The sequence below is a fragment of the Hyperolius riggenbachi genome, chromosome 2 (assembly GCF_040937935.1).
Source record: "Hyperolius riggenbachi isolate aHypRig1 chromosome 2, aHypRig1.pri, whole genome shotgun sequence".
Lineage (NCBI taxonomy): Eukaryota > Metazoa > Chordata > Amphibia > Anura > Hyperoliidae > Hyperolius > Hyperolius riggenbachi.
In genome coordinates this window covers 252,999,692-253,010,857 of record NC_090647.1, presented here as the reverse complement: position 1 = coordinate 253,010,857, position 11,166 = coordinate 252,999,692, and positions in this window count along the sequence as shown.

Sequence of the window (11,166 nt, the reverse complement as noted above, 5' to 3'; positions counted from 1 at the left end):
GGTTAGGGCGATTGGTCTAAAGTCATTCAAGTCAGCAGCACCTGGTTTCTTCGGGACAGGGATTATGGTAGACTTCTTCAAGCACGTTGGGACTTTGCATTCCTTAAGTGATCGTGAGAGCAGGTTGGAGAGAACAGGAGCTAGCTGGGCAATGCAGGTCTTTAGGCACTGAGTTGTCACTCCATCCGGGCCTGGAACTTTCCTTGGATTTAGTTTACAGAGGAGTTTCCAGACCACCCCCTCATCTACTGTTAGAGGGACTGGAGGCACCTCCTCATCAGCCATTTGTGAGACCGGGGCCCCTCCCTTGTCAACCATTAGTGGGACTTGGGGAACAGGGGCAGAATTGGTGGGGGGGTCTGGGACTTTGTAGGCTGGGACAGAGTTTGGTAGGCTTTCCTCAAACCTACAGTAGAATCTGTTTAAGGCTCCCTGCACACTGCAAATCCGTTTTCCGATTCTGATTTTCAATTCAGATTTTCCCTGAATACATTCAACAGAAAAACGGATCAAAAAAATGCAGCATTCAGTAAAGATTAAGAATCGGAATCAGAGGTAAAAACCGATTAAAAAGCAGAATCGGAAATGCATGCAGCGTGCAAGAGGCCTTAGGCTTCAGCTAGCTCTAAGCTGGGGGACACGTGTTGAGGGGGGGCACTTGTAGTTTGTGGCCGCTTTGAGGCCTTTCCACACCTCCCGCGAGTTGTTTGAGCTGAGGCTCAGTCTCAGTTTGTCAGAGTAGGGCAGCTCTCACTTCCCTGTTGAGGGAGTTCCTGGCTTTCTTGAACTCCTCTGGGGTACCAGTCCTATGGGCCTCCTCCTTGGCACGCCAAAGCAAGCATAGCTTGTTATTGAACCAAGGTTTATTGTTGGGGAACACCTTGTAGGTTTTTGTGGAGATGCCTGTCTTCTCGCAGAAGCGGATATAAGAGGTGATGTATGCCCATTCATCCAGGTTGCCATCTGGGGGGACAAGGGCTGACCAGTCGGTGCAGTCGAAACAGTCCTGTAGTTGTTGTTTGGCCTCATTTGTCCACATTTTGACTGTCCTCAGGATTGGTTTGGAGGTCACAAGGAGCCTTTTGTAGGTGGGAATTAATTGTATGGGGCGGTGGCCAGAGTGACCCAGGGCAGCCCGAGGGGCTGCTTTGTAGGCATCCTTGATAAGTGTAGCAGTGGTCCAGATTGCTGCCATTCCTGGTGGTAGGGCATGAGATGTACTGAAAGTAACATGGCATCTCTGAGCGGAGGTTGGCTTTGTTGAAATCTCCCATGATGATGAAGCGGGAGTCTGGCAAGGCAGTTTCCCAATGTGAAATAGTGTCACTTAGGCGGTGCAGGGCTTCTTTAACATTTGCGTTGGGAGGTATGTAGACCCCTGCGAGCACATAGGAGAACTCTCTTGGTGAGTATCTTGCTCTGCAGTTGAGTAGGTGGAGTTCTAAGTCTGCAGTGCAGCATTTGGTCAAAATGGTGGTGTCTGGGCACCACTCAGAGTTGATGTAGAGGCGGACGCCACCTCCCCGTTTTTTCCCCTGATGAGATGGGGTCTCTGTCGGCATGAAAGAGGCTGAAGTTTGGGAGATTTAAGAAGTTGTCTGGGATGTTATCGTTGAGCCAGGTCTCTTTGAAGCAGAGGATAGGGGGGAGGGGTGGTTGATCTGGGACCTGGAGCTGAGTAGCAGGAGCTCGTCAAGCTTGTTTGGAAGGGATCGGACATTAGCAAGGAGGATGGATGGGATGTCGAATCGCAGCCCCTTCCTTTTTAACCTAACAAGGGCACCCGCACTTCTCCCTCTGTAGCGCTTTTTTCTATGTGGCTGAGAGACTCCACCAGTGTCGAGGGAGATGTGGTCCCAGATGGACTTCCTTAGAACCTTGGCAGCGGGAAGCATCCCTGAACAGTGTTCCCAGCAGGCAAGATCATCTCTGCTGTAGCAGTAGGTGCGATGGGGCAGAGAGCTCATGATGGGGGTTGGCATCCCACTGTGTGTGGGGTGTACAAAGGAGGACAGGCAGCAGTGGGACCAATCATTGTAGAATAGACAGTGAACCACTAGGCACATGCCGTCCATGCAGTATACCGTTTACATATTACAGACAGTCCAAGTCAAGGTCCTCGGGGATGGTACCCCTTATACGATCATCGTTAGCGGGGACAGGTCTTCAAAGGATAGCGGGAACAAAGTATTGGGAACATACTTATACAGATAAACAGTCCATCAGTCAGTATTGGGGAAGTAGGGCCATACTAATACAGATCAGTGCAGAGGCAGACAGTTTAAAACCATAAGCTGCTGCTTCAGTACAGTGCAGACAGGCAGGTTTAGGCAGGCAGACGGGTTAAGGCCATAACTAGTACAAGGTCAGAGGCAGACAGATAAGGTAACTATATTAACTTGGTAACTATATCAACTTGAGGTACTGGATTGAGATGGGCTTCACCCGCGAACGGTTCCAGGCGAACTTTGGGTTGATGGATTGAAACCAACCTTTGCTAGGCATGATTTCATTTTTGCACCTCACTTTATCGCAAGGGCAAAATGGTTTCCATAGACCTGTAAGAGAAAGTGTAATAAGGGCCCTGCCGTAACATAGATATTACGGTAGCTAAGACTACTCCTGGGCCTTTCTCGTAGTTGAAGAGATGAGTGAACTGTGACACCACACTTAAAAACAAAACAAAAACACAAAAAAACAGCAAACAGAGAAGCTTCCCCATATTGGAGCATTGGATTTGGTAAAGTCTTAAGCCAATGTGTTGTAAGACACAAGTAAGCTTTAGGTTAGCAGGAATGGTTGCATGGCCACCTAGCTTTTCATCCTTCCCAGGCCAGCTAGGCTGGCTTCAGCCTGTAGTGTTGGTGGTATAGTGGTGAGCATAGCTGCCCTCCAAGCAGTTGACCTGGGTTCGATTCCTGGTCAATGTATGTGAGCGTGCTTTTGACATCCTACAAATCCCTGGAAGACAAGATCCTCCTCCTGAGGAGGAGGGGAGGAGGGAAGGAGGAAATTACACTTCCTGATAGATGTATATACATGCAACATGTTGTAAAGCAGTTTAGGCCTTCAATTCAACATTCAATGTGATTTCTGACCTTTAAAACAGTGGTTTGCGTCAAATGTAGTTTTTTTTTATTGAGACTTTTGAGGTGTATCCTACTCAAGCATGTCTCCGTCCAGGTATTAGACCGCTTGAAACATCTTTTCCATCATTTTTCTAGCCAGCATAATTATTTCTAAATTTTCAAGTTCACCTCTCCATTGAAGTCTATTGCGGTTCGCGAAAGTTTGCGCGAACCGAACTTTCACGGTAGGTTCACGAACCTAAAATCAGAGGTTCGGCCCATCTCTAGTACTGGACGCGATGGTGCTGAAGACGGGGACCATGACTCTCTCAATGGGGCAAATCACTGCACTCTCAGAGTAGCAAAGAGTGCAGTGATTGGCTCCATTGACAAAGCTGTGATCCTTGGTTACTATAGTTACCCACGCTCTCTGAAGCTGTGCGGCGAGACATAGCGCATGTTCCCATCCTCTGCAACTCTGCAAGCTTTCTTCAGCTGTCAACCAGAGGCAAGGTGAGCGTGACAGGACTCCGATCTGACTCGGGCATCTGGCAGCAGTGGCAATGCAGAAGGCAGAACCAGTGTCCGGGTATGCACTGCTTCTTAGCCGCAAAGAGGAAGTCTCATCTCTCACAGGAAGTTGTGGTGAGACATGGCACAGAAAAAGCACTGGGGGACTTATTACTGTTAAATGGCTGGAGAACAGTGAAGGATAGCCGCGCCTGGAAAGAAGGGGGCTCATGAGGACCACCTGTGTACTTTATGATGGCAGGACAGGATAGAGGTGGACACAGTAAGAGATGGACAGGGTTGGACACAGGGTCATAGGGGGACAGAGGTGGACACAGGGTCAATGGGGGATATAGGGACAGAGGGGCACAATTGGGTCAGAGGGGAACGCAGGAGAACACAGGGTCAGAGTGGGACAGAGGAGGATAGAGGGTCAGAGAAGGACACAGGGGGTCAGTGGTACAGAAAAGGACACTAACTGTACAAGAGAAACATAATAATTGGGCGAAGAAGATCCACAAGATGCCCCTGACACCATGGACGCACCAGGTTTAGTATTATTATTTTTTTAATCCCTGTTTTTTGTCCTCTAACCCTAGGTGCGTCTTATGGTCTGGAGCGTCTTATAGTCCGAAAAATAAGGTAATACTGCAGTTGAGGGAGGGCCCTACAGGTCCCCTCTGGCTCAAGACCTCTGCAACCCCTATTGCTGTGCTACTGGCTGCCATATTAATTTCCTTTCAAACAATACCAGTTGCCTGGCAGCCCTGCTGATTTATTTGGTTGCAGTAGTGTCTGAATAACACCAGAAACCAGCATGCCGCTAATCCAGTCTGATCTGACAATGTCAAACGCCTGATTTGCTGCATGCTTGTCTATGGCTAAAAGTATTAGAGGCAGATGATCAGCTGGACAGCCAGGCAACTGGCATTGTTAAAAGGAATTAAATATGGCAGCCTTCATATCAGTTGTTCTTTAAGAACAAACTTCAGGACTATACATCAGGCTATATCATTAAAGACTTGATTGCACCATTTTATATTTATTATATTTTATTAGGGTAGGAACACACTAGGCAGAAACGCTAGCGCTGCGTAAAACACTAGTGTTAATGCACATAATACAAGTCAATGGGCCGCATGAAAAAGGGTTTGCATTCTGCAATGTGCGTTTTTGAAACTGCAGAACCTTCTGCATATTTTTCCAAAACGCATCTAAAGTGCACCTAATGTATGTCAATGGTGACACAGAGGTATAGCGGTTTATTGCGTTTTATTGCGTTTTTGTATTGTTTTTTGTTTTTTTAAATAAGTTTGTTTTTCGCTTCCTGTTGACTTCCTAGTGATAAGCATAAACCGCATATAAAAAAAAAAAACTCATACAAAACGCAAAAACGCATATGCGTTTTATGTGTGAAATACAAATGCATTAAGACCCAAGCAAAACACAAGAAAAAGGCATACGCAAAGCCAAAACATATATGCAGCAAAACAAAACCTTTCACACACCGCCTGCCCTAGGGTGTTCCCCGCCTCAAGCTTATTTTTTTCTACTTGTATTTATTGTGAACCATGGTGCTATATTCAAGCTAAACAGTCCTGCATTGTTGTACCACAATAATATTGGTTTAGGATGGGCCTAGTAATGTTTTTTTTTTTTTAGCCACTGTTTAAAGGACACATCTGACAAAAAACGAGAGCTACTTACCCGGGGCCTCCTACAGCCCCTGGCAGCGATATGTCCCCTCCGCTGCAGATGCTGACCTCGCCAGGTTGGCATGTTCTGCGTCTACGCGCAGCCAAGCCGCTCACGCTCCAGTAGCCAGACCTGGCGAGGCAGCCTCTGCAACGGAGGGGACACCGGAGCTGCGGCGGGGGACATAACGCTGCCAGGGGCTGTAGGAAGCACAGGGTAAGTAGCTCGTTTTTGTTTAGTTTTTTTCTCTGACCTGTCCTTTAAGAACTGGAGAATAGTACAATATTTTAAATTCTGCACAAATCTATCTTTCACTTAGCGGTATTACTTTGCAGCTTTGTTTCAGTTATAAAGTTTGCCATGTCAAACACATCAGCTGTCAGCAAAGTGACATATGCATAATACACTTCAAGAGAAAATCAAGGAAGAAATAGAAATAAATCATTATCTCAGTGAAGATGAAAGTAGGCTGACATACTTAGTGAAACTTTTTAGAGAATTTGAACGTATTTTTATGGATGCAATTGTTTCATTTTAGATTTTAATTACATCTAAACTCTAAGTAAATCACCAGTTAATGCAATTAATTATTACATCAATTTCATATGCATGTAAAGCATATGTACAGTGCTACCAGTATAACCTTCCCTACAGGAGGGAAGCAGAATGATGAACTCCCTAATTAATTCATTACCTTTGTTGTCCTGTCAGCAGACTGGGGAGGGACAATTTCTTAATTGCGTGGAATGGTTATGCTGGTTTTTGTGTAGTTGGGGTTGGATACCCTTACTGGCACCTTTTGCCAGTAAGAAATTTCACACATACTGCATTGCTTCTGTTAAAGTAATACTGAAGCAATCTGCAAAAGAATAAGTTAGATACTCGGCTATGTAGCGGGAAAGCTCTGGATCACACAGATCTTACTTGGTACTCTGTCACCTCATTCCACTGGCGGGCCCCAGTAAAGGTCTTCAACCAGCTTGGTCAAATATGTATTCGCCCCCCTCAGGCAGCCTTGAAAGTACTTGCATTCTCTTTCCTTTCAGCGTATGTGTGAAAAAAAGGAAGTAATTAGACTACAAAAGCATTTCTCTGGTCAGTTGCATGAACTAATCTTTTGCATGTTTACAGCATCGTTAGAAAGATTAGTCATTTAAATGTTCCTGACAAACCTATTCAGCAGATTGATGCCTCTGTTTGCAAATACTTTTTTTTATCTTGCACACATACACAGCTTAATGCCTGGTACACACCATGCAATTTCCCATCAGATAGATGGGTCGATAGATAATTTCTAACAGATCCGATCGCATTTCCGATTGTTTTTTTATGATCAATTTTCCGATCACTTCTATGCAAATCAATCAGAAAAAATGATCGGAAATCAGATCGGACCTGTCGGAAATGATCTATTTGACCCATTTATCTGATGGGAAATTGCATGGTGTGTACCAGGCTTTAGACTCTGATGAGGCTTATGGCACCAACAATACTCACAAAGTAGCACTTTAGTTTACTCTGAAGTAAATCGATATTTATTTATTAATCCAGAAATTAGATGTTTCAAGACAACTCAGTTGCTTCATTAAGCTATAGTAACATGAATACATCAAGGAGTATTCCTTTGAGAAAGGCTCATGCGCAGGGGCAGACTAAATTGTGCACACACCATGAGGAAGCAGTCTCAGCGTGATGTTTCTTGCATTCACCTTTAATATCATAACTTTGACAAAGATACTTTGATGATTCGATTTATGTACATACTGCATCAAGAAGTATGCATTTATTACGTTGTTTTTTGCTCTCTGTTACATTTATCAGTGGCATAGCTAGAGATTATGGGGCCCTCAGATGTAGGCACTCTTTAGCTATGCCACCTGCCCCTACCCTATGGATAGGAGTTCACTGGCAATTGACATTCTCATGCAATCTACATTGCATATAGTCCATGGGCTCTGAGAGGGTGGAGGAACACAAGAAAGTTAATAGTAAATACATCAAGTATCACATGAGCCTTCTGTGCTCCAGGGCCCCATAGCCACTGCCATGGCTATTGCTACGCTCCTGCATTTTATAGGGCTATTACTTGCTCTGAAATTCTCCGGTTTAACCTCTGTAGGTCCACACTTGTCCGTTCCAGATTGGATCCGTTTTTGTAAATACATTTTTTTCCTCCTAGTTTTCATTCAAAATACCTTTTTGCAGCCTACGTTACCAGTCCATGGAAACATATCCCTGGCAACGTATCCCTGGCAAAGGGGTGGGGGGGGAAGTTTGCAGCTGATGGAGGGGAGCGGGGTCGCCCCCCCCTCACCTGGTTTCCCCCTTCCCTGCTCCCCCCTCCAGCTACTTTCTGATTAAAATACTTCAAGGGAAACTTAACTGAGAAGGATATGGATGTTTACTTTTAAACAATACCAGTTGCTTGGCACTCCTGATGATCTCTCTGCACTAGTAGTAATCACACACCTGAAACAAGCATGCAGCTAATCCAGTCGGACTGCAGTCAGAGCATCTGATCTGCATGCCTGTTCAGGGGCTGTGGCTAAAAGTATTAAGGTGCATACACACATCAGACTATAGTCTTTGGAAACTGGAAGATCACAGACCAATCTTACCACCCTTCATGTAGTATGAGAGCCATACTCTACACAGTCTTTTCTATGGAGCTGAACTCCACATCAGAAAAAAATCTTTCCAAGATGCTGCACAGACACAAAAGATCAGTATCTGCAAAAGATCTGTTCCTGCCAAAAATCCATTCCTGCAAATTGCAATGATAGTCTATGAGATCTGCAGATCATCATACACACATGATTTTACTGACATTCATCTGCAGATCAGATCCACCAGGATGGATTTTCAGATCTGCGGATGATTGCTTGATCTGCAGATGAATGTCAGTTAAATCATGTGTGTATGATGATCTGCAGATCTCACAGACTATCATTGCAATTTGCAGGAATGGATTTTTGGCAGGAACAGATCTTTTGCAGATACTGATCTTTTGTGTCTGTACAGCATGTTTGTGTGCAGCATCTTGCAAAGATTTTTTTCTGATGTGGAGTTCAGCTCCATAGAATAGACTGTGTAGAGTATGGCTCTCATACTACATGAAGGGTGGTAAGATTGGTCTGTGATCTTTCAGTTTCCAAAGACTATAATCTGATGTGTGTATGTGTGCCTTTAGAGACACAGGATCAGCAGGGCAGTCAGGCAACTGGTATTATTTTTAAAGGAAAAATCCATCTACTTCTCAGTTTAGGTTCCCTTTAAAAATTCAATATTATAACGTAAGCGGCGAGTGGGGAACTTACTACCTTGCATTCCACCGCTCGCCGCACCACTTCCTGTAATGCCGCCCTCTGTACTTCATTGGGCGGCATACAGGAAGTGACGTTGCGAGGTTAAGTTCCCCGCTCGCTGCTTGGTTTATAACATTGGTTTTAAAGTATTTTAAGCAGAGACTAGCTGGCGGGGAAGGGGGGACCCAGGTGAGGAGGGGGGGGGGAAGACAACCCCCTTCCCCGCCGTCCTCTGCAGCCCACCATCCTGGCTGCTACACCCTCCAGCATGGTGGCCCCTCCCCACCCTTAGGCAGGGCTAGGGGACAGAAAACGGATCGATTTCTGTTTCATGTGTAGAGGGGGAATCAGTTTTTCTATTGCCCTTCGCTACCCCTGCGTGTATCAGGATCCATATGCGGTCCGTGAAAAAGCAGCAGATTCAAACCTTCCATTCAGGTTTTCAAAATGGGTCCCGGCAAAAATGCATTTTTTGTTTAGGTAAAGATGGCTGCTATTTTTAACTTTGCTATCCGTGGCTCCTGTTTTCATCAGGTTTTAAAGAGACACTGAAGCGAAAAAAAATATATGATATTATGATTTCTCTAATTGTTTCCAGTACAGGAAGAGTTGAGAAACTCCAGTTGTTATCTCTATGCAAACAAGCCATTAAGCTCTCTGACTAAGTTAGTCCTGGAGAGGGCTGTTATCTGACTTTTATTATCTCAACTGTAAGATAACTGTTTACGTTTTCTCTGCTAGAGGAGAGGTCATTACTTCACAGACTGCTCTGAAAGACTCATTTTGAATGCTGAGTGTTGTGTAATCTGCACATATTATAGAATGATGCAATGTTAGAAAAAACACTATATACCTGAAAATAAAAGTATGAGAATATTTTCTTTGCTGCTAATCTTCTAGTAATTATTCATAGTACACAACCAATTCACTATATCACATTTTTTTTTTCGCTTCAGTGTCTCTTTAAAAACAGAGGCACGGATACGTTCCCGGACCTAGTGTGAAACTACTATCATACAGGGTAGGAACTTCTGGCAAAGTGCAGAAACATGATCTTTCGCTAAAAACCATAAACTTTTTTGTGGAAAATGTGGTCACTTTACAGTCCTGCATGTATACTCCCACTCTTCCATACAGTAATCGCCCTCATGCAAGTTCTACACAATGAATAACCTCTGCTCATTGGTGGACTGCACGATTAGTCCACCAATGAGCAGGAACTGTATTTCAACATTGAAGTTGTTGAGCAATTCATGATATGGGAATGCCTCCTTACAACAGCATTAGACACAACATTGATATTCTGTGTTCCTACTGTACCACATAGCATTTCCTTAAAGGAATACTGTAGGGGGGTCGGGGGAAAATGAGTTGAACTTACCCGGGGCTTCTAATGGTCCCCCACAGACATCCTGTGCCCACGCAGTCACTCACCGATGCTCTGGCCCCACCTCCGGTTCACTTCTGGAATTTCAGACTTTAACCACTTGACGACCGCAGTGTTAACCCCACCTAACGACCAGGCTGTTTTTTGCTGTACTGGGCTGTGCAGGCTTTTCAGCCTCCTGCACAGCCCAGCTATGGAGCCCAGCGATTGGACTCACCTCCATTTTTTTTTGTCCATAAGGGGACATGCCGCCTGAGGTGTCTGATCGCTGTGGCCGTATTTTTGTCTTTTTCTAGCCTCTATGAGGCTCTCTCTCCCTCCCTTCCCTTCCCTTCTCCTCTACAACTTCTGAATTGGAACAGGATGGCGATCCATCCTGTTCCGCCTCTAATAGGCATCAGCCTATGAGAGGACAGCGATCCCCAGCCAATCAGAGGCCGGGGATCGCCGATTTTGTACATCGCTGCCAGGGACCGCAGCGCTGTACGGATGTAAACAAAGGGGATTTCTTTACTCTTTTGTTTACAAACAGCCTGCTGGCCGTGAACGGCGGCTAGAAGGCTAATCGTGGAACTCTGTTCCATGAAGTGGCAGGAAACGATCGCGCGGCCATTCCCTGGGAAACTGCAGCCCTAGGACTTGACGCCAATTGGCGTTAGGCGATCCTGGGGCTGCCTCTGTGGCCACGCCCATCGGCATTAGGCGGTCCACAAGAAGTTAGTCTGAAAAAGACTGCGCCTGTGTTGCTGTGTCCTCGCTCCCGCTGATGTCACCAGGAGCGTCCTGCGCAGGCCCAGTATGGTCTCTGTGCCTGCCAAGTAGCTGGCTTTAGTGCCAATAGTTATATCATTTTAAATGTACATTTTGCCTTCTTAAAACAGAAGGTTTTTGCAGTTTAACTTTATCTGAGCAAGAAAGTCCCATAGTGCAACACTTCTGTTAAGTAAATGAATGTACAAGTAAATCCTTTATGTCCCTGAAAATCCAGTCATACTGTACATCCAGAATCAATGAGGTACAGCATTCCTATAGCCTATTAATTTTACAGAGCCATACCATTCCAGCTTGCAGACAGCTGTGTCAGGCTAGGTTGGCATTCATAAATGCAAGGAACATAGTGGTATAGCTTTCTGTGTAGGCCTTAGGAAGTAGGAATTGAACTTTGTAACCATTAATCACTTTGAAAAATAGTTTACCCGTG